Here is a 24,105-nt window from a genome sequence, read left to right on the forward strand (position 1 = left end):
TCAATCGTTTTCAAGAGGGGGCGGACCACCTTTTGCCGATAAGACATCGCCAGCGTGACTGAGTGGCTACCACAACCTTTGAAACCATTGGGAGTTCGGACAGCACAATGATGATGATGATGGTGGAGGGGGTTCACTCTTTGTGTAACTGTCCAGGGGCCTCACTAAGGGGGCCCCGTCCATAAATGACGCCACGCGATTTTGGACGATTTTTGACCCCCCCCCCCCCCTCGTCACACGGCGTCACAGAAAGTCAGACCCCCCCCCCTCAAATATGACGTCACAAAGCTCTGCCCCCCCTCCCCAAAAATATAAAACATGGTTCAAATCGCTTTAAACTATTGTCATTGTAGTGCGTATTTAATGTGGCGCTGCACTCTGATGTTGTAGGAGAAAACATTTATTGAAAAGTCTATTTCATTAAGTAGAACGTGTTCATATTCATCACCTGATGATGATTGCTTGTGTTGCAGTCGAAACGTCGTGATAATTTTATTGTTTTATATTTTTATTATTTTGTTGTTTCCCTTCTACGTGGTGGTGACTTTACCGAAAGAACCAAGAATATGAATCCCTGCAGTCACGAAAGCTTTAAATCAACATTTAGAACGTCCTGTCTATATTTATTTAAAGTTGCGCATTTTGATGCGACGTCACATTTCTCAACCCCCCCCCCCTCGTCAACCCCCCCCCCCAGGTGCGTGACGTCATTTATGGACGGCCCCAAAGGCCACCAGGGGTCGCGCTCGTTACACACAAAGTGCTGGCCACAAATTAACCACAATATCTCGCTGATCTCGCTCAGGAGCGTCAACCATCGTCACGTGAACTCGAACTCCGGTCGTCATTCTCGCCGGCGGCAGCGGCTTTTGGCGAAGCCGTCGGGCAAAAACGATCGCTGCATCGCGCTCTCTCAGATGCTATATACACTACACTATACACTCTACACTACACTATACACACTATACTATACACTACTATAAACTACATTACGCTATACACTACTATGCACTACACACTATACTATACACTACTATACACTACACTACACACTACACTATACACTACACTATACCCTACACTATACACTACACTATACACTACACTACTCACTACACTATACACTACACACTATACACTACTCTCTACACTACCCTATACACTACTATAAACTACATTACGTTATACACTACACTCTACACTATACACACTATGCTATACACTACACTATACACTACATATTACGCTATACACTATGGTATACACTGCTATACACTACGCTATACACTTCACTGTACGCTACACTACTATACACTACATTACACTACGCGATACACTATACACTGCTAGACACTATACGCTACACTACTATACACAACACTATACGCTACACGACTATAAACACTACGCTATACACTGCTGTACATAACACTATTCACGACACTATACATGACGCTATACATGACAATATACACGACACGAGAGAGATAAACACTGGGAGAGAGACATGGGGGAAGAGAGAGACATGGGGAGAGAGTCACTGGGAGAGACATCGGAGAGAGACACTGGGGAGAGAGACACTGGAAGAGAGAGACATGGGGAGAGAGACATGGGGAGAGAGACACTGGGAGAGAGACATGGGGGAAGAGAGAGACATGGGGAAAGAGACACGGGGGAAGAGAGAGACACTGGGAGAGAGACACTGGGAGAGAGAGACATGGGGAGAGAGACACTGGGAGAGAGACATGGGGGAAGAGAGAGACATGGGGAGAGAGACACTGGGGAGAGAGACACTGGGAGAGAGACATGGGGGAAGAGAGAGACATGGGGAAAGAGACACGGGGGAAGAGAGAGACACTGGGAGAGAGACACTGGGAGAGAGAGACATGGGGAGAGAGACACTGGGAGAGAGCCATGGGGGAAGAGAGAGACATGGGGAGAGAGACACTGGGAGAGAGACATGGGGGAAGAGAGAGACACTGGGAGAGAGACATGGGGGAAGAGAGAGACACTGGGAGAGAGACACTGGGAGAGAGACATGGGGGGAGAGAGAGACATGGGGAGAGAGACACTGGGAGAGAGACATGGGAGAGAGACATGGGGGAAGAGAGAGACACTAGGAGAGAGACATGGGAGAGAGACATGGGAGAGAGACATGGGGGAAGAGAGAGACATGGCCTCCTCATCAAAAATGAACTGGCAAAAGTGCAGCGGCCTGCTGGTTGGAGCGTGGGACATGACCGAGTGTCCCGAGAAGGCAAAAGCCATCAATAGGAGCACAACATCGCTGCACCACCTGGGGGTGTTCCTCGGACCAGAGGAGGAACCACCGCAGAGGAACTGGGTCGAGGTGGAGGAGAAGGTGAAGGAGCGGCTGGGCACCTGGAGTCTCCTGTGCAAGTTCCTCACCTTCAGGACAAAGACGTTGGTGGTGAACCAGCTGGTGACGTCCATGCTGTGGCACCGACTCTTCTCCCTGCACCCCCCCATGAGCCTCGTCAACGCACTTCAGAAGCGAGTCCTCGACTTCTTCTGGTCGGGTGGAGGACACCGGGTCGCGGCTGGGGTCCTGGCCCTGCCACTGGACGAGGGCGGTCACGGGCTGGTGTGCGTGCGGAGTCAGCTGGCCACCTTCCGACTGCAGGCAGCGCAAAAGTTCCTGCACGCCGCCCCTGCACCGGCCTGGAGCATCACGGCCTCCTTCCTCCTGAAACAGCTGGGGGGGTCTGCAGTGCTCCAAGCAACTATTCTACGTGGACCTGCAGGGCCTCCCACTGAGACAGCTGCCACCCTTCTACAGGAGTGTCCTGCAGACGTGGAGCTGCCTCGCCGTCAGGAGGCTGAACCAACCGCGATCGGCCGAGGATCTGGTCTTCGAACCGATCCTCAGGAACCCACAGGCAAAGCTGCCATCCACCACCGCCACCCCAGGCATGGAGAGGCGCCTCGCCAACGCGCGGCTCGCCAGGATGGGAGATCTGGTGGAGCCTGAAACACGGGGCCGGTGGCTCGGACCAGCAGACGTGGCCGCAAAGACAGGGGGCTGCAGTCGCTCCGGGTGGCTGCCCGGATCCTGGCCGAAGCCAAGAGGGCCTTCTCAGCGGCAGCGGGGAGAGCGCCCCCCATCGGCGTTGGGGATGACGAGGTCCCTCTCGGTCCCCCTCCACCGGAGCTCTCAGTCGTGCCACTGCATCGCCAATGCCGACAAACGAAGGCGGATCACAACCTGTGCCGGCTGGAAGACCTGCCGGAGGTGGCCTTCGCAAATGTAAAGAGGAAGGTGCTCTACTCCTACATGGTCCGGTTCCACCAACAGGACACCCTGAGGAGCCACAAGGACCATGCCTGGAGGAAAGCCCCTGCCCTGCATCTCTCCGGAGAGGCCTCGCTGGAGGCAACTCCACTCCAGCCCGACGTACAACCGCATCGGCGACCTCAGCTGGAGCATCGCCCACGGCACCGTCATCACCAACGCCTCCCTGGCGCGCTTCACCGACACGTCCCCGGAGTGCCGGTTCTGTGGTAAAGCGGAGAAGGTGGCGCACCAATACGTGGAGTGCAAGAGCCTGGACTCGCTGTTCAAGGTCCTGAGAAACATCCTCCTAAGGTTCAGCCTCCACTTCTCCCCGGCGGTCCTCATCTTTGGATACACGAAGGGCGACGGACCCCAACATCTTCAGGGGCCGGTCAACGTGCTCTTCGGCTACGCCAAGCTCGCCGTATACAGGGCGAGGAAGGTGGCCCTGGAGGGGCAACGTCCGGCCAGGGGTAGAGAGAGAGGGAAGGGGTAAGGAGAGCAGAAAAAAAGAAAAAATATATTTAGTTGGGTCTTTCATTTAAAAGGGGGGGGGGGGTTACATAAAGCAAAGCATAAAAAAAAACAAAAGTGCTGACTACACCGAGCATCTTCTTGTTTCCTCTGATCGTAAAAAAAGAGACATGGGGGAAGAGACACTGGGAGAGAGACATGGGGGAAGAGAGAGACATGGGGAGGAGACATGGGAGAGAGAGACATGGGGGAAGAGAAAGACATGGGGGAGAGACATGGGAGAGAGAGAGACATGGGGGAAGAGAGAGACACTGGGAGAGAGACATGGGAAAGAGAGAGACATGGGAAAGAGAGAGACATGGAGGAAGAGACATGGGGAGAGAGACATGGGGGAGAGAGACATGGGGGAAGAGACACTGGGAGAGAGACATGGGGGGGGGAGGGAGAGAGACATGGGGAGAGAGACACTGGGAGAGAGACACTGGGAGAGAGACATGGGGGAGAGAGACACTGGGAGAGAGACATGGGGGAAGAGACACTGGGAGAGAGACATGGGGGGGGAGAGAGAGAGACATGGGGAGAGAGACACTGGGAGAGAGACATGGGGGAGAGAGACACTGGGAGAGAGACACTGGGAGAGAGACTGGGAGAGAGACATGGGGAGAGAGACACTGGGAGAGAGACATGGGGGTGAGAGACACTGGGAGAGAGACACTGGGAGAGAAACACTGGGAGAGAGACACTGGGAGAGAGACATGGGGGGGGGAGAGAGAGACATGGGGAGAGAGACATTGGGAGAGAGACATGGGAGAGAGACACTGGGAGAGAGACATGGGGAGAGAGACACTGGGAGAGAGACATGGGAGAGAGAGAGAGAGAGACATTGGGAGAGAGACACTGGGAGAGAGACACTGGGAGAGAGACATGGGGGGGGAGAGAGAGAGACATGAGACATGGGAGAGAGACATGGGAGAGAGAGAGAGACATGGGGAGAGAGACACTGGGAGAGAGACATGGGAGAGAGACATGGGAGAGAGACAGACTTAATTTGTTGAGCCCGGTGAGAAATGAAGAGGCCAGGCGAGATCGAAGTCAGCCAGCAGTGGCCTGGTGCGTTCGTCTGCTGCCTGTAGGGGGCGCTGACTGCCGCTGCTGCTGTGTTTGTGAGTACATTACTTGGTGTAACGGTGTGTAGTAAATATCGCCACCGGGGAGACAAAGGCGGCCGGGCGTGGTGCTGGCCACCCATGACCTTCATCGCTTCTACTCGCTCTCAGCACTTGCCCCAAAAGGCCCGCTTAGCCTCGAGTGGGATTCCCTCCCGAGGAGTGATTTATTTGCGCTGTGATTTTTCCGTATTTGGCACAAATTTGGATCCTGATCCCCCACCCCCATCACCGCACAAAATTCCGTCCACGCCCAACACAATGGCCTCGTCTGGCGAAGGTCGTCACGCGGGGTCTTTAACGTGCGAGGTGACGGCAGCCGCCCACGCGCCCGCTGGCGGTGGTGGCCTGTGGTGCCGCCACAGCGGAGCCGCTCCGTCGGGGCCGTGCCCACCGCCGTGACGCCGCCACCGGGGGGAGCGACGACGCCGACGCTGCGCATGAACACACGCACGCCCCACACACGCACGCCCCACACACGCACGCCCCACACACGCACGCCCCACACACGCACGCCCCACACACGCACGCCCCACACACGCACGCCCCACACACGCACGCCCCACACACGCACGCCCCACACACGCACGCCCCACACACGCACGCCCCACACACGCACGCCCCACACACGCATACCCCACATAGGGCCCGAGGGGGGAGTCACCTGGCCGACAGGTTTTCATCCAGAAGCCCCTAATGGGATCAAGCTTCGTGGTTTCCTGCGGCCAGGAAATTGGGCGATCTCCCCCCGAGGCTGATGGGCATCGCGGCGCCGTGACCTGACATTAAAGTTGCGTGGTCACGGCGGAGGCCGTAGAGCCAACACGAGTGGAACCACGCACACGCAACACGGCTCGGTAGGCTAGTAGCGGGAAGAACAGAAAGCGGACGTCGGGGAGACCACTGCGGCGACGTCACCAGAGCTAGGATCCGAATATCAAAAGGGCGGGAAAATCCAGGCCTCTGATTGGACAGGAGGCCAAGGGGGGGGGGCAAAACAGCGGAATGCCTTTGTTATAGGTAGGATAAAATGAGGGGGATTCAGGAGGTAAAGGTTAGAGTCCTTCAAGACATCGAGGGCAGCGGGGTGTTGGAGCCAGCCGTTCGAGTCGTCCGTGTGACGAAGTTCAACGCAGCCAGGCCCAATTCTCCACGGAGTCGACGCACGGCATTGCCTTCCACAGCTTCCGGCGCATCGGATTGGGAGTAAGGTGAGTGTGGGCTAATTAATCAGAGGATAGAAAGTGGAGGGACAGGCAGGATAAATTTAGTCCAGGATCCCCGAGGGATAGGCTAGAGTCTGCCGACCCACACAGACACGCGTAGTTTAGCGGGTTATCCGCGGGAATAAAACTGCCAGTAGAGGATAAATGGTGTCGTGTGGTCGTTGTGAGTGTGAAGAGGAGGGTGGGGTGTTTTGTGTTCGCGTGCATACGCGGCTGTCTACAGCAGCGTCTGGTGTTCGCGTACACGCGTGGCTGTTTAAGCGGCCTTTAACTCGGGGCGGAGCGACTCCCTCCAATCAGTGGCGCGCGTACGGTGGGCGCTCCCTGACCTCTGACCCCGGACCGTGGGCGCTCGGTGCGACCGCGGAGTCCTGCGTCGGCGCGCTGTGCCCTTTCGTTTGCGCACGGGACGGGGTTTTGCTTCGCGAGCGCGCTCACCGCGGCACGCCCGCCACTGAGCCCGCGTGGCGCGTCGCAAACGTAGAGCCGTCGGCCCCAACCAATTGAAACACGCCTACGCGGGTAGCAACAAAGCCGGGGGCGCAGGGGGGCGAGGAATTGGGGGTCGGTAGTCCGAACCCGACCGAGCAGTCGGGGGGTAGTAGTACGAGTGAGACGGAGGAGGCGGGGGACAGCAGCCCCCGCAGGCCACGTGCAAGCACCACCACGCGTGCCGTGTACCGGTCGTCATCAACAGGGCAAGGTGCTGACTTAACGACACTTTCCCCAACAGCCTGCGTAGGCTGTCTTTTGATGGTGGTGGGGGGGGGGACTTTGTCTTTGTTCTGATAAGTCACCGATATTTGCCTAAGAATGCGTGGCCGGAGGCACTGCCGAGTGTGTGGCGGTGGGGGGTGTCACGGTTAAAGAAAACAGCAACAGCAAAAAAACCCAGCCACGCAATGCAACTGAAAAAGATCAGGACGAGTGAGGTTCCAGACGTCTGGTTCTTCACGTTCTGTAGATGCCACTGGTTCTTCACGTTCTGTAGATGCCACTGGTTCCTCATGTTCTGTAGATGCCACTGGTTCTTCACGTTCTGTAAATGCCACTGGTTCTTCACATTCTGTAGATGCCACTGGTTCTTCACGTTCTGTAAATGCCACTGGTTCTTCGCGTTCTGTAGATGCCACTGGTTCTTCGCGTTATGTAGATGCCACTGGTTCTTCACGTTCTGTAGATGCCACTGGTTCCTCACGTTCTGTAGATGCCACTGGTTCTTCACGTTCTGTAAATGCCACTGGTTCTTCACGTTCTGTAGATGCCACTGGTTCTTCACGTTCTGTAGATGCCACTGGTTCTTCGCGTTCTGAGATGCCACTGGTTCTTCGCGTTATGTAGATGCCACTGGTTCTTCACGTTTTGTAGATGCCACTGGTTCTTCACGTTCTGTAGATGCCACTGGTTCTTCACGTTCTGTAGATGCCACTGGTTCTTCACGTTCTGTAGATGCCACTGGTTCTTCACGTTCTGTAGATGCCATTGGTTCTTCACGTTCTGTAGATGCCACTGGTTTTTCACGTTCTGTAGATGCCACTGGTTCTTCACGTTCTGTAGATGCCACTGGTTCCTCACGTTCTGTAGATGCCACTGGTTCTTCACGTTCTGTAAATGCCACTGGTTCTTCACGTTCTGTAGATGCCACTGGTTCTTCACGTTCTGTAGATGCCACTGGTTCTTCACGTTCTGTAGATGCCACTGGTTCTTCACGTTCTGTAGATGCCATTGGTTCTTCATGTTCTGTAGATGCCACTGGTTCTTCACGTTCTGTAGATGCCACTGGTTCTTCATGTTATGTAGATGCCACTGGTTCCTCACGTTCTGTAGATGCCACTGGTTCTTCACATTCTGTAGATGCCACTGGTTCTTCACGTTCTGTAGATGCCACTGGTTCTTCACGTTCTGTAGATGCCACTGGTTCCTCACGTTCTGTAGATGCCACTGGTTCTTCATGTTCTGTAGATGCCACTGGTTCTTCATGTTCTGTAGATGTAGATGCCACTGGTTCTTCATGTTCTGCAGATGTAGATACCACTGGTTCTTCACGTTCTGTAGATGCCACTGGTTCTTCACGTTCTGTAGATGCCACTGGTTCTTCACGTTTTGTAGATGCAACTGGTTCTTGACGTTCTGTAGATGCCACTGGTTCCTCACGTTCTGTAGATGTCACTGGTTCTTCATGTTCTGCAGATGTAGATGCCACTGGGTTCTGCACGTTCTGCAGATGTAGATGCCACTGGTTCCTCACGTTGTAGATGCCACTGGTTCTTCATGTTCTACAGATGCCATTGGTTCTTCATGGTCTGTAGCTGCCACTGGTTCTTCACGTTCTGTAGATGCCAGTAGTTCTTCATGTTTACAGCTGCCACTTTTTCTTCAGTTCTTTTATATGTAAATGCCTATGGTTCTTCAGTTCTTTAGATGTAGATGCCATTGGTTCTTCACATTCTGTAGATGTAGATACCATTGGTTCTTCACGTTCTGCAGATGTAGGTGCCACTACCGCCATCTATATTGCATGGGGCGGTTAAACTTACGACTCTCGGTCTGAACTGCCAAATGGACATATGGATCAAGTTTCTTCCTATCTCTGAAAGTTCGTAAGTCGAATGTTCCTTAGTAGAGGTATACCTGTACACCTTAACATATATATGTAATGACGACTTGACACACTTCTCTTGAGATGGCACTTTATTGAAGACACGTTCACTTGACATCAGGCGGAGACCCCCACTGCAACAGCCTCGAGTCTCCCACGCATCTCCCTTATATACCAACCCGAACCGTCTCGTTCACTTTGGACGCTCGCTTCACCGGCAGAGTGCCGTCCTCTTCCGTCACCTGACCACGCTCCCTTCTCGATCATTCCCGTAGCCACCAGTCCCTTCACACTCACAACTGACTCCCCTGTCATTACCTCCCGTAGCCACCAGTCCCTTCGCACTCACAACTGACTCCCCCATCACTACCTCCCGTAGCCACCAGTCCCTTCACACTCACAACTGACTCCCCTGTCATTACCTCCCGTAGCCACCAGTCCCTTCGCACTCACAACTGACTCCCCCGTCACTACCTCCCGTAGCCACCAGTCCCTTCACACTCACAACTGACTCCCCTGTCATTACCTCCCGTGGCCACCAGTCCCTTCGCACTCACAACTGACTCCCCTGTCATTACCTCCCGTGGCCACCAGTCCCTTCACACTCACAACTGACTCCCCTGTCATTACATCCCGTAGCCACCAGTCCCTTCGCACTCACAACTGACTCCCCTGTCATTACCTCCCTTTGCCACCAATCCCTTCGCACTCACAGCTGACTCCCCCGTCATTACCTCCCGTGGCCACCAGTCCCTTCGCACTCACAACTGACACCCCTGGCATTACCTCCCGTGGCCACCAGTGCATTCGCACTGTAGGCTGACTCCCCTATCATTGGCTCCTGTGGTCACTAGTCCACTCACACCGCATGTAGGCTCTGCTGTCATTACATATACACACACGGTCTACTTGATGTCTCGGACAATGGGCCGTCTTCATAGTACAATGCAGCACAAGCAAATGTTCCCAATGTATCGTAACCGGTATTGGCCAAATCAAAGCACCTAATGCTAAACTAATAATAATGTACATTTATAAAGCGCCCTTAAAGCGATCGTTCTCAGGACGCGATGTATGGGAAGGTGGAAACAGTTGAACATCACGCAAGGTAAGAAGAAGTGAGAGAGACGATTTGAAAATAACTAAAGAGAGAGAGAGAAAGCCATTTTAAACAAAGACGTTTTTAGTGGAGATTTGAAGATGTGTAAGAGTCTTTGAAGTCCCCTGATCTCGAAGGGGCAACGAGCTCCAGAGTTGGGGTGCCGCAATTTCCAAGGCGCCGTGACCACCCACACAAAGTATGCACCTGAAATTCATTGAATTGGGATCAACAAAAGGCAAATACCCCGCATGCTGAACAGCCTTGACAGACTGCTGGGGGCAAGTGCTGTTAGCGAGCAGCAGTGCCTGTGAAGGCCGGCACTGTGGCACACGAGGGGGTGGGTGACCAGCGCCACGCCCGGCCGCCTTTGTCTCCCTCGTGGAGATGTTTACACTACGCATCGGAGTCGACCTGGGGGGGGGGGGGGTGGGTTGGCCCAGGACCGGTTCAGATGATCGTCACCGGTGTTGGTGGCCGTGAGAGCTGGAATCGAACTCGGGTCGTCAGGTCCCGGCCAGCATCCCCGCACTCTTCTCGCGACAAAACCCGAGGCGTGCTGGGAGAGCGACAGGGATGGGGGTGCGTGGTGGCGACGATTACCAGAGGTCAAGGAACAGCAGCAGCTGTTCGGAACAACTGGAATGTCCAGAATACTCCACATGCCAAGGTGACATCGAACATTCCGGTTCTCCCCGGGCTCATTCCGTCGACGGTTCTCGTTTAAAATTCAGCATCCGGAAACGAAACTTCGTTACCGGATGCAAGGGGCCCCACTCGGCTGCCACGTCGCTCTATTTCAGAAACAAACGGTGGCTCCAACAAAGTGGGGCATCATCGCGGGGGGACATTTAACGCAGCGGGCCAAATAACTCTGAACGCGTGATGCCGACACTGAATGTGGGGGGAAGACCCGGGGGTATAAAATCGACGGGGCCACGGGGGGAGAGAAAGAGACACTCGAACTCCGAATTTCGAACTGGCCTCGGTCGGGATCGAACCCACGACCTTCCCGTGTACCAGGCGAGGGAGTTGACGTCTCCTAGCCGCCGCGCGAGGAGGAGTCACAGACGAGGGGAGGGAAGGTTGCGGTAGCAACCACGTGGCAAGGGGCCGGAGCTAACCAACAATTTTCCAAGCTCTGCGATCCTGTTGATATCATCATTATTATGAAGGTTGCATCGGACACTGAATTCCGCGCTTTGTGTTCAGTTTGTTGTACTTCGCGCCTCCGATTAGCACGGTTGGCTATGTACGGTGTGAAACAAGTTCAACATCAGAATAGGGGTTTTCCCCTTTTTCTGGCAACAAAACTGAAACCTTTTCGCAAGGATTCATGTTTACTGCATTAACCACAATACCTGCAGTCAAAATGCAAACAAAAAACATACTATGATAATATATGCATTGTCCTTGAAACTGATTGGTCCACACCTCAACCCAGTTGTGTGACGCCAAAAGGCGTCACACAGCTCAAAGACAACGCCACTATCAAAGTAATGAGGGCTCGGGGTGAGCATCTACATCATTAGACCTCCTTTGCCAGTACCAAAATGTAATAATAGGGTTTTTTCCCCTTATATTTTGGTACATACACACTACACGATTATACACTACTATACACTACACTATACACTACATCACTATACCACATTGAAAACTCATTTCTTTACAAATGCTTCTCGTTGTTGTGTTCAGATTGTTGTCCCCCTCCCCGCACCTCCGATTAGCAACGGCTGACTACGTACGGTGCGGAAGAAGTTCGTGAACTCCCTTGGATGTTCGCACCGTCTTTATATTTTTTTTTTACAAACTTCAAACCAAAAATGTTATTAGATATTAATCAAAGTCTTAAAAATAGACGAGGATAATCTGATTACACAAATCTTACGCCACAACGTCATGCTCCTTTGACATATATTCATCCTCAAATGATTGTACATTCAATAAGGGGCCGTCCATAAATGACGTCACGCACCTGGGGGGGGGGGGGTCAGACATTTGACGTCACGTCAAAATGCGCAACTTTAAATAAATATAGACAACACGTTCTACTTAATTAAATAGACTTTATAATAAATGTTTTCTCCTACAACATCAGAGTGCAGCGCCACATTAACTACGCACTACAATGACAATAGTTTTAAGCGATTTGAAGCATGTATTATAAAAAAAAATTGGGGGGGAGGGGGGGCAGAGCTTTGTGACGTCATATTTGAGGGGGGGGTCTGACTTTTTGTGACGCCGTATGACGAGGGGGGGTCAAAAGTCGTCCAAAATCGCGTGACGTCATTTATGGACGGCCCCTCGGGACCTGTGATAAAAAAAAATTGTTTAAACGATTCTCCCCTCCCCCGCCCCTCCCACCATTAACCGACGTGGTGAAGTATGGTCACTTAACCCCGCATGGCCGCTTGGGGCTGGCTTCATTCCAGTTGAACTGAATTCCTGAGCGAGCTGTCAATCACGCTTCCAAGCCCCGCCCCGACTACACCCCACACCCCCTAACGCCCTCCCATTCATTTGCATAAAAAGCCACCGCCTCCCATATTTGCATAATTCCGGCTGGGGAAACACCCGCACGTGGCTGCGGGGCGCGCTGCTGACGTCGCCGTCGGTCTCGCGCGGGGTGGGGGGGGTGGAGTCAGACGGGGCGGGGCGTGGAAAAGGGCGTGGCTTCTACCCACACTCGGGAGTCGATTGGCGGGTGGGAAAGGAGGGCGGGGCGGGACAATTTGCATGTGAGGGGTGGGGGAGTGGTGGTGCAGCGGTTAGCGCCAGCTGCCTTTGCCGCGTTAAAAGCCGTCCCCCACGCGAGTTCGATTCCCGCTCGCGCCCACCAACTTGGCCTGCGACGATGATCTTGAACCCGGTCCTGGGCCTCCCCTAGGTCGACTCAGCCTTCAAACGGGTAACCCGCTGCCGCTGCGTGAACATCGCCACTCGGGGCGACCCCGCGTCCTCGTGTGCCCGTGGGGGTTGCCCGCCTTCTTTCTGTTGCCCGGCGCTGCCTTTGCTCGCCGACAAACAGCCCTGCCAGAGGCGATTTGCCTTGTGTAAAAGGGGCGGTGGCCTCGAATGCAGGGCTCCGTGTTCATTGGGTAGTTGGTGAACAGCTGGGGGAGAGGGGGTGGGGCCACCGGAGGTAATTTGCATGCGGTGGGGGAGGGGCGTGGCGATTGATGGGGGGGGCGTGGCGATTCGTGGGGGCGTGGCCACAGCAGCAGCTGGGCCGGATAGTCGAGCAAGCATTGAGGAAGAGGCTGGCTGGGTGAGCGAGCGAGTGAGTGGGTGAGTGGCTGGCTGGGTGAGCGAGTGAGTGGCTGGGTGAGCGAGTGGGTGAGTGGCTGGCTGGGCGAGCGAGTGGCTGGGTGAGTGAGTGAGCGAGCGAGCGGGTGGGTGAGTGAGTGACTGTCTGGGTGAGTGAGTGGCTGTCTGGGTGAGTGAGTGGCTGGGTGGGTGAGCGAGTGGGTGGTCTACTCGACAGAGACGGAGCTCTCGGAGGGTGGAAGAGAGGGGTGGGGGGTGGGAGACTGAAGTGGTTGTAGAAGAGGGCAGGAACTGAGTGGCACACGGGAGAAGCGTCAGCTGCGTGAAGACGCCAAGTTGAAGGAAGGGGAGGTGATTCCAGCCTCGTGGTGAGTAACAGTACAATACCTAACCAGCGCCGAGTGTGTCACACCGCTATCACCACCATCGTCACTGTCAACATCTATCCCCGGGGCTGTCACTCTCCTCCTGCCGCGCTGTGAGTTGGCATCAGCACTGTCGCCCCCCCAAACCCACTGTCACGTAACAATGTACTGCCACAACCATTGCTCTCTCATTGTGATCGTCGTCGTCAGCGTAGTCATCAACTAAGTACACTTCACACACCACCATCGCCCACTCCGCTACCCACTCACTCACCTACCCACTCACCTACCCACTCACTCAGTCATCTACCCACGCACTCACTCACCTACCCACTCACTCACCTACCCACTCGCCTACCCACTCGCCTACCTACCCACTCACTCACTCACCTACCCACTCACTCACCTACCCACTCACTCACCTACCCACTCACTCACCTACCCACTCAGTCACCTACCCACTCACCCACTCACTCACCCACCCACTCACCCACCCACTCACTCACCTACCCACTCGCCTACCTACCCACTCACTCACCTACCCACTCAGTCACCTACCCACTCACCCACTCACTCACCCACTCACCTACTCATTCACTCACCCACCCTCTCACTCACCCTCTCACTCACCTACCAACTCACCTACTCATTCACTCACCCACTCACCTACTCATTCACTCACCCACCCTCACACTCACCCTCTCACTCACCTACTCATTCACTCACCCACTCACCTACTCATTCAATCACCCACCCTCTCACTCACCCTCTCACTCACCTACTCATTCACTCACTAACTCACCTACTCATTGACTCACCCACCCGCTCACTCGCCTACCAACTCATCTACTCATTCACTCACCAACTCACCTACTCATTCACTCACCCACCCTCTCACTCAACTACCAACTCACCTACTCATTCACTCACCCACCCTCTCACTCACCCTCCCTCTCACTCACCCTCTCACTCATCTACCAACTCACCTACTCATTCACTCACCAACTCACCTACTCATTCACTCACCAACTCACCTACTCATTCACTCACCCACCCTCAAACTCACCTACCAACTCACCTACTCATTCACTCACCAACTCACCTACTCATTCACTGACCAACTCACCTACTCATTCACTCATCGACCCTCTCACTCACCCACCAACTCACCTACTCATTCACCCACCAACTCACTCATTCACTCGCCCAGCCACTCGCCCAATCACTCGCATCACTGCAGGTAACACAACTTATCTGATTTGTTAATCGTCTCTGGTTTCCCAAAGCTCTTAAACTAGACAAACATTGCTCCACTCGAGTAACGTGTTACGCGCATTATTAGCTGTGACCACTCTTCAATGGTGCTCTTTGTTGCTGGCCGCTTGGTGGTTTGTGTTTAGCCTTTGGCACTGTACAGCAGTTATCAGGGCGACTCCCAGAGTGTGAGCGTAAAGTTCAACACTTGGACAATTATACTCTGAAGTGGCCAAGTGACTGGGTAGGTGAGTGGGTGGGTAGCTGAGTGGGTGGGCGAGTGAGTGGATACATGAGTGAGTAGGTGAGTGGGTGGGTGAGTGAGTGGGTAGATGAGTGAGTGGGTGGGTAGGTGGGTAGATGAGTGAGTGGGTGGGTAGGTGAGTGGGTGGGTGAGTGGGTAGGTGAGTGAGTGGGTAGATGAGTGAGTGGGTAGGTGAGTGGGTAGATGAGTGAGTGGGCGAGTGAGTGGGTAGATGAGTGAGAGGGTGAATGGGTGAGTGAGTGAATGGGTAAGATGAGTGAGTGGGTGAGTGAGATGGTAGGTGAGTGGGTAGGTGAGTGAGTGGGTAGGTGAGTGAGTGGGTAGGTGAGTGAGTGAGTGTGTAGGTGAGTGAGTGGGTGAGTGAGAGGGTGGGTAGGTGAGTGAGTGGGTAGATGGGTGGGTAGGTGAGTGAGTGGGTAGATGAGTGAGAGGGTAGGTGAGAGGGTGGGTATGTGAGTGGGTAGGTGGATGAGCAGATGAGTGGGTAGATGAGTGAGTGGGTAGATGAGTGAGTGGGTAGATGAGTGGGTAGGTGAGTGAGTGAGTGAGAGGGTGAGTGAGAGGGTGAGTGAGTAGGTGAGTAAGTGGGTGAGTGAATGAGTATGTAGATGAGTGAGTGAGTAGATGAGTGAGTGAGTATGTTAATGGTTATGTCCGCTGTAAGGGTTTAAGTTAGAGTCCTAGTTATGGTTCATTTACCGTGAGTTATGTCAATGTATTATCAGTATCATGATGACTTGACAATATCATCTTGAACATCATCACAGATCCTAAATCACAATCACCAACATCAACCACCATTGCTATGATCACCCCTTTCACGTCACAATTACTCTTGTAATTGTGACGTCATGTCATTAGTACTGTCTTGTCTGTACTGTCTATACTGTCTTGTCATTAGTACTGCCTTGTCTGTACCGTCTGTACTGTCTTGTCTGCACTCTCTGTACTGTCTGCACTGTTTGTACTGTCTATACTGTCTCTGTGGTCTGCACTGTCTTATCTGTACTGTCTCTACTGTACGTACTGTCTGTACTGTCTGTACTGTCTTATCATTAGTACTGCCTTGTCTGTATTGTCTGTACTGTCTCTGTTGTCTGTACTGTCTCTGTTGTCTGTACTGTCTTTACCGTACTGTACTGTCTTGTCTGTACTGTCTGTACTGTATGTACTGTCTTGTATGTACTGTCTTTCTTGTCTGTACGGTCTGTGCTGTCGCTGTTGTCTGTCTTGTCTGTACTGTCTTTACCGTACTGTACTGTCTGTTGTCTGTACTGTCTTGTCTGTACTGTCTGTACTGTACGTACTGTCTTGTATGTACTGTCTTTCTTGTCTGTACGGTCTGTACTGTCGCTGTTGTCTGTCTTGTCTATACTGTCTTGTCTGTACTGTCTTGTCTGTACTGTCTCTGTTGTCTGTACTGTCTCGTCTGTCTCTGTTGTCTGTACTGTCTTGTCTGTACTGTCTGTATTGTCTTGTCTGTACTGTCTCTGTCTGTACTGTCTCTGTTGTCTGTACTGTCTGTACTGTCTTGTCTGTACTGTCTCTGTTGTCTGTACTGTCTTGTCTGTACTGTCTGTACTGTCTTGTCTGTAGTTTGTTGTCTTATGAGTACTGTACTCTTGTGTACTGTCTCGTCTACTCTTGTGCCGTGTCTGTGATCTTGACGTATCTGTACTGTCTCGTTGCACTGTTTTCTCTGTACTGTATTATCTGTTTTATTGTAATCTCGTTTGTACTGTATCGATACACTTCCTTGTCTGTCCAGTTTGTTCCGACTGCTTTGTCTAGTTTGTACTGCCTCGTCTCTACTGTCTGTCTAGTTTGTACTGTCTTGTCTCTACTGTCTGTCTAGTTTGTACTGCCTCAACTCTTCTGTCTGTCTAGTTTGTACTGTCTCGTCTCTTCTGTCTGTCTAGTTTGTACTGTCTCGTCTCTTCTGTCTGTCTAGTTTGTACTGCCTCGTCTCTACTGTCTGTCTAGTTTGTACTGCCTCGTCTCTTCTGTCTGTCTAGTTTGTACTGTCTTGTCTCTACTGTCTGTCTAGTTTGTACTGTCTTGTCTCTACTGTCTGTCTAGTTTGTACTGCCTCGTCTCTACTGTCTGTCTAGTTTGTACTGTCTTGTCTCTACTGTCTGTCTAGTTTGTACTGCCTCGTCTCTACTGTCTGTCTAGTTTGTACTGTCTTGTCTCTACTGTCTGTCTAGTTTGTACTGTCTCTACTGTCTGTCTAGTTTGTACTGTCTTGTCTCTACTGTCTGTCTAGTTTGTACTGTCTCATCTCTAGTGTCTGTCTAGTTTGTACTGTCTCGTCTCTTCTGTCTGTCTAGTTTGTACTGCCTCGTCTCTACTGTCTGTCTAGTTTGTACTGCCTCGTCTCTACTGTCTGTCTAGTTTGTACTGTCTTGTCTCTACTGTGTCTAGTTTGTACTGTATTGTCTCTTCTGTCTGTCTAGTTTGTACTGTCTTGTCTCTTCTGTCTGTCTAGTTTGTACTGTCTCTACTGTCTGTCTAGTTTGTACTGCCTCGTCTCTACTGTCTAGTTTGTACTGCCTCAACTCTTCTGTCTGTCTAGTTTGTACTGCCTCGTCTCTTCTGTCTGTCTAGTTTGTACTGTCTCTACTGTCTAGTTTGTACTGCCTCGTCTCTACTGTCTAGTTTGTACTGCCTCGTCTCTTCTGTCTGTCTAGTTTGTACTGCCTCAACTCTTCTGTCTGTCTAGTTTGTACTGTCTCTACTGTCTATCTAGTTTGTACTGGCTCTACTGTCTGTCTAGTTTGTACTGCCTCTTCAGTCTAGTTTGTACTGCCTCGTCTCTACTGTCTGTCTAGTTTGTACTGCCTCGTATCTACTGTCTGTCTAGTTTGTACTGTCTCTACTGTCTGTCTAGTTTGTACTGCCTCATCTGTCTAGTTTGTACTGCCTCGTCTCTACTGTCTGTCTAGTTTGTACTGTCTCTACTGTCTGTCTAGTTTGTACTGCCTCATCTGTCTAGTTTGTACTGCCTCGTCTCTTCTGTCTGTCTAGTTTGTACTGTCTCTACTGTCTGTCTGGTTTGTACTGTCTCATCTGTCTAGTTTGTACTGCCTCGTCTCTACTGTCTAGTTTGTACTGCCTCTACTGTCTGTCTAGTTTGTACTGCCTCATCTGTCTAGTTTGTACTACCTCGTCTCTTCTGTCTGTCTAGTTTGTACTGCCTCATCTGCCTAGTTTGTACTGCCTCGTCTCTACTGTCTGTCTAGTTTGTACTGCCTCGTCTCTACTGTCTGTCTAGTTTGTACTGTCTCTACTCTCTGTCTAGTTTGTACTGCCTCATCTGTCTAGTTTGTACTGCCTCGTCTCTACTGTCTGTCTAGTTTGTACTGTCTCTTCTGTCTGTCTAGTTTGTACTGCCTCATCTGTCTAGTTTGTACTGCCTCGTCTCTACTGTCTGTCTAGTTTGTACTGTCTCTTCTGTCTGTCTAGTTTGTACTGCCTCATCTGTCTAGTTTGTACTGCCTCGTCTCTACTGTCTGTCTAGTTTGTACTGTCTCTTCTGTCTGTCTAGTTTGTACTGCCTCATCTGTCTAGTTTGTACTGCCTTGTGTACTTTGATATCGAGTCCCATCTCAGCCACCATCACCCCAGCGGACCAAAATAAACCTCGAGAATATTTTGCATAAATAAAATTTGCATGAATCGATTCTCCAAAAAACATCCTAGCACGGAACTGGAGTCGCGGTAATCGAATCGGTAGCCAAGCAAATAGATTATAGCGACCCCGCCGGCACCACCCCTTCTTCACTTGACACCGGTCAAAGTTCACCCTTCAGCATCATCATCACCACCACCACCATCATCATCACAGCAGCCGTGGTCAATCCGCTGCTGGATGAAGCCCTCCCCCGAGCCTCTGCCGCTTCTGTAACAATCCAGCCAAGCCAGCGGTCGCACTCCCGGGGCTCATTCTGTCGCTTCCATCTCCTCCACGAAGACTTCCGATGGGACTCGCGTTCCATCTCTCTGCTTGGGGCTGCCACTCCGTGCTTGGGGCTTCCACTCCGTCATTGGGGCTGCCACTACGTCATTGGGTCTGCCACTCCGTCATTGGGTCTGCCACTCCGTCATTGGGTCTGCCACTCCGTCATTGGGGCTGCCACTCCGTCATTGGGTCTGCCACTCCGTGCTTGGGGCTTCCACTCCGTTATTGGGGCTTCCACTCCGTCATTGGGGCTGCCACTACGTCATTGGGGCTGCCACTACGTCATTGGTGCTGCCACTACGTCATTGGTGCTGCCACTACGTCATTGGTGCTGCCACTACGTCATTGGTGCTGCCACTACGTCATTGGTGCTGCCACTACGTCATTGGTGCTGCCACTACGTCATTGGTGCTGCCACTCCATCATTGGTGCTGCCACTGCGTCCTTAGTGCTGCCACTCTCTGCTTGGGGCTGCCACTCCGTCCTTGGGGCTGCCACTCTCTCCTTAGTGCTGCCACTCCGTCCTTGGGGCTGCCACTCTCTCCTTAGTCCTGCCACTCCATCCTTGGGGCTGCCACTCCGTCCTTGGGGCTGCCACTCCATCCTTGGGGTTGCCACTCCGTCCTTGGGGCTGCCACTCTCTCCTTGGGGCTGCCACTCCGTCATTGGGGCCGCCACTCCGCCCTTATCATAACCACCACCATCCATCATCATATGTTCACCGCTGGATGTTGATCAGTGTCACTCACCTGCGTATTGTTACGTTTGCCAGTCTCCGTGTTAGTCGCGGGCATTCATGAAACCCGTCAGTCTCCTTGCTGGGCGTTACAAGCCAACTCGGCTTTTGACTTTTAAAGTCCACCCCAAATGCACACACGAGGAAGGAATTCAGCCACTCTGTTGAACGCACGCAACTTTACGTTGTGCGAACGTGGGCCGCACGTGTTTAACAGATTTTTCTGCACGCTTGTCAACGCGCGTGCTTATCCTGAATTGATTCTGCTATTTGTTGTGCAGTAATGTGTTTTTTTTTGCTTAGGGTTTATGTTGGTTTTAGTTTATTTTGCATGCAGTAACGGTGCTTACTTGACCTGCGATGTCTATGTTTGGCTGCCGTGTAGCTAAAACCCACGGTTTAGGTGAGGCTTTAGTCTTGAACCGCGGTTTTGGCTTTCGAGGCACTTTCCAAGAAGGTAACCAGCCGCGATGTTCAAGGGTCTCCTGTATACTAAACAAAGATCCCCCGTGTAGCCTTAACAGACCGTAGGGGGCAAGCGCTGTTAGCGAGCGCCTATGAAGGCCGGCACGGCACACGAGGGGGTGGGTGGCCAGCACCACGCCCGGCCGCCTTTGTCTCCCTAGTGCTAGCGATGTTTACACACCGCTACACCAGGTACTCGTTTGAGGCTGAGTCGACCTAGGGGAGGCCCAGGACCCGTTCAGATAATCGTCACTGGGTGCTGGCCGTGAGCGGGAATCGAACTCGGGTTTATGCCGGCTTCGAAATGCCACCTGCACTACCCCACTCCTGTATACACACAAACACCACAAACACCACACACCACACACATTACACACACATTACACATTACACACACACCACACAAACACCACAAACACCACACACATACACACCACACATTACACACACATTACACATTACACACACCACACATTACACACACACCACACACACAACACACATTACATACACTACACACATTACATACACCACACACATTACACACCACACATTACACAAACACCACAAACACCACACACACCACACATTACACATTACACCACACACACCACACACATTACACACACATTACACACACACCACACAAACACCACAAACAGCACACACATTACACACACCACACATTACACACACCACACATTACACACACACCACACATTACACACACACCACACACTACACACACACTACACACACCACACACACAACACACATTACATACACTACACACATTACACACACCACACACATTACACACCACACATTACACAAACACCACAAACACCACACACACCACACATTACACACACACCACACACACCACACACATTACACATACACCACACATTACACACCACACACACACACACCACACACACCACACACACCACACACACCACACACACACATTACACACACACCACACACACACATTACACACACCACACACACCACATACATTACACACACACCACGCACACACCACACACACCACACACACACCACACACACACCACACACACACCACACACATTACACACACACCACACACACACGCTCGCACACACACTTACACACTCGCTCACACACACACTCGCTCACACACACACACTCTCGCTCACACACACCACACATAACACACACACCACACACACACCACACACACACCACACACACCACACACATTACACACACACACCACACATAACACACACCACACACACCACACACATTACACACACACCACACACACACCACACACATTAGACACACACACCACACATAACACACACCACACACACCACACACATTACACACACTACACACACACACACACCACACACACACACCACACACACACCACACACACCACACACATTACACACACACACACCACACATAACACAAACACAACACACATTACTTACACTACACACATTACACACACACCGCACACACCACACACACCACACACACACACCACACAAATTACACACACACCACACACATTACACACACACCACACATTACACACACACCACACACACACCACACACACCACACACACACCACACACACATTACACACACACACCACACACATTACACACACACACCACACACATTACACACACACCTACGTACACCATCATTGAGGCTTGCTTACCGAACGCAGTGTAATACTTCCCGGTAGCGCGAATAATTATCTCTGGGTGTTTTCCAGGGGAAAAGTTGACGGTATAATGCCTCCTCGCTCGTGGTGACAGGAGGAGGAGGGTGCTGTGTGGGTGGGTCAGTGCCTGAGTGGTTGAGTAGGTGAGTGGATGAGTGAGTGGTTGAGTAGGTGAGTGGTTGAGTAGGTGGTTGAGTGAGTGGATGAGTGAGTGGTTGAGTAGGTGAGTGGATGAGTGAGTGGTTGAGTGAGTGGTTGAGTGAGTGGATGAGTGAGTGGATGAGTGAGTGGTTGAGTGGATGAGTGAGTGGTTGAGTAGGTGAGTGGTTGAGTGAGTGTTGGGAAGGTGGTTGAGTGAGTGGATGAGTGAGTGGTTGAGTGAGTGGTTGAGTAGGTGAGTGGATGAGTGAGTGGTTGAGTAGGTGAGTGCATGAGTGAGTGGTTCAGTAGGTGAGTGAGTGGATGAGTAAGTGCGAGTGAGTCGATGGGTGAGTGGTTAAGTAGGTGAGTGGATGAGTGACTGGGCGAGTGAGTGAGCGGATATCTGACGTCCCAAAATGGGAATAAAAATACCTTGCCACCAGTCATGTTCAACTCCATTCCAACTTAAAAGCTAAAAGGTTTCACATTTTGTATGGGCCATCCACCCCATCCCCACCAAAAAAATAGCTGATATATTTTGCATTTTAAAATAACCACGTCATGTTTGTATCCAGCCCACCATTCATACGCTCCCGGTACAGCCTTGAATATGTCTCGGTTCAACAATAAATAACTTAAAACAATGAGACGATCCTCAATCAAGAATGTTTCTCTATTTGATGCCAAATGCAACTCTCTCGGCCTGCTAGAGCACTTCAAGAATGTACAGGGGTGGTGGTGGTGGTCCAGATGTCGTGTGACCTCCCAATTCATTGACCTCTTACCATGTTTTGTTGTTCATTTATGTTATAAATCATCATCATCACCACGATCCATGCATGGGTAGACATCTCCCGTAGTCGTAGTAGTAGTCGTGAGTGCGTCCGCTGAACATTTTTAATTATTTGTTCTTTCCACTTTCCTCTGTCTTGTAATGCAATACACTCTAGCAGTGCACATCATAGTAGTGTATTGTAGTTTATAGTGTATAGTAGTGTAGCGTGTAGTCGTGTATTGTATAGTGTCGTGTATAGTAGTTTATAGTGTAGTGTATTGTAGTGTTTATCGTAGAGTATAATAATGTAGTGTATAGTGTATAGCAGTGTAGTGTATTGTAGTTTATATCGTAGTGTATAATAATGTAGTGTATAGTGTATAGCATTGTAGTGTATAGTGTAGTGTATTGTAGTGTTTATCGTAGTGTATAATAATGTAGTGTATAGTGTATATCAGTGCAGTGTATAGTCGTGTATTGTAGTGTATATCGTAGTGTATAATAATATAGTGTATAGCGTATAGCAGTGTAGTGTATAGTGTAGTGTATTGTAGTGTTTATGGTAGTATATAATAATGTAGTGTATAGTGTATAGCAGTGTAGTCTATTGTAGTGTATTTTGTGTATATCGTAGTGTATAATAATGTAGTGTATAGCAGTGTATTGTAGTGTATATCGTAGTGTATAATAATGTAGTGTATAGTGTATAGCAGTGTAGTGTATATGGTAGTGTATAATAATGTAGTGTATAGTGTATAGCAGTGTAGTGTATTGTAGTGTATTTTGTATTGTGTAATAATGTAGTGTATAGTGTATAGCATTGTAGTGTATAGTGTAGTGTATTGTAGTGTATATCGTATTGTATAATAATGTAGTGTATAGTGTAGTGTATCGTGTCGTGTATCATCATCATCATCACGATCCATGGGTAGATAGCCCCGCCGTAGTAGTAGTAGTTAGTGGGTGCGTCCACTGCACATTTTTCGCGATTTGTTGTTGCAACACTTTCCTCTCTCTGTCCCCTCGTGCCAAGACGGCTCGAGTGGTGGACCGAATCTTCCTGGCGCACCGACCCCTTCTCGTGGTGGCGTCTGCAAGACGTTGCTCCGTCAGAGCCTTCCCTCTCTCTCTCCACTTCCTTCCGTTTTTCCCGAACGACAACAACGACGACAACAACAACGACAACAACTTTTAACAATTTCTCCTTCACCATCACTGCATGCATCATCGGTCCGTCTTCGTCAGTGGCACAGCCGCTTTCTCTCGCTTCTACGCCGGGC

General features: G+C 51.3%; 1 protein-coding gene across 2 annotated transcripts in view; it reads left to right on the forward strand.

The window, feature by feature from the left end:
- Positions 1-12,556: 12,556 nt before the first annotated feature.
- Positions 12,557-24,105, forward strand: part of LOC116955576 (uncharacterized) — a 40,668-nt gene continuing 29,119 nt past the window's right edge. The window contains exon 1 of one of the 2 annotated variants that reach the window (XM_032976718.2): positions 12,557-12,770. The gene's annotated coding sequence lies outside the window, so the exon portion shown is untranslated. Of the gene's footprint in view, positions 12,771-13,081; positions 13,498-24,105 lie in introns of those variants that run through there. The other variant, XM_032976717.2, reaches the window with a different exon arrangement.

The sequence above is a fragment of the Petromyzon marinus genome, chromosome 60 (assembly GCF_048934315.1).
Source record: "Petromyzon marinus isolate PM22_M1 ecotype Great Lakes invasive population chromosome 60, UKy_Petmar_22M1.pri1.0, whole genome shotgun sequence".
NCBI lineage: Eukaryota > Metazoa > Chordata > Hyperoartia > Petromyzontiformes > Petromyzontidae > Petromyzon > Petromyzon marinus.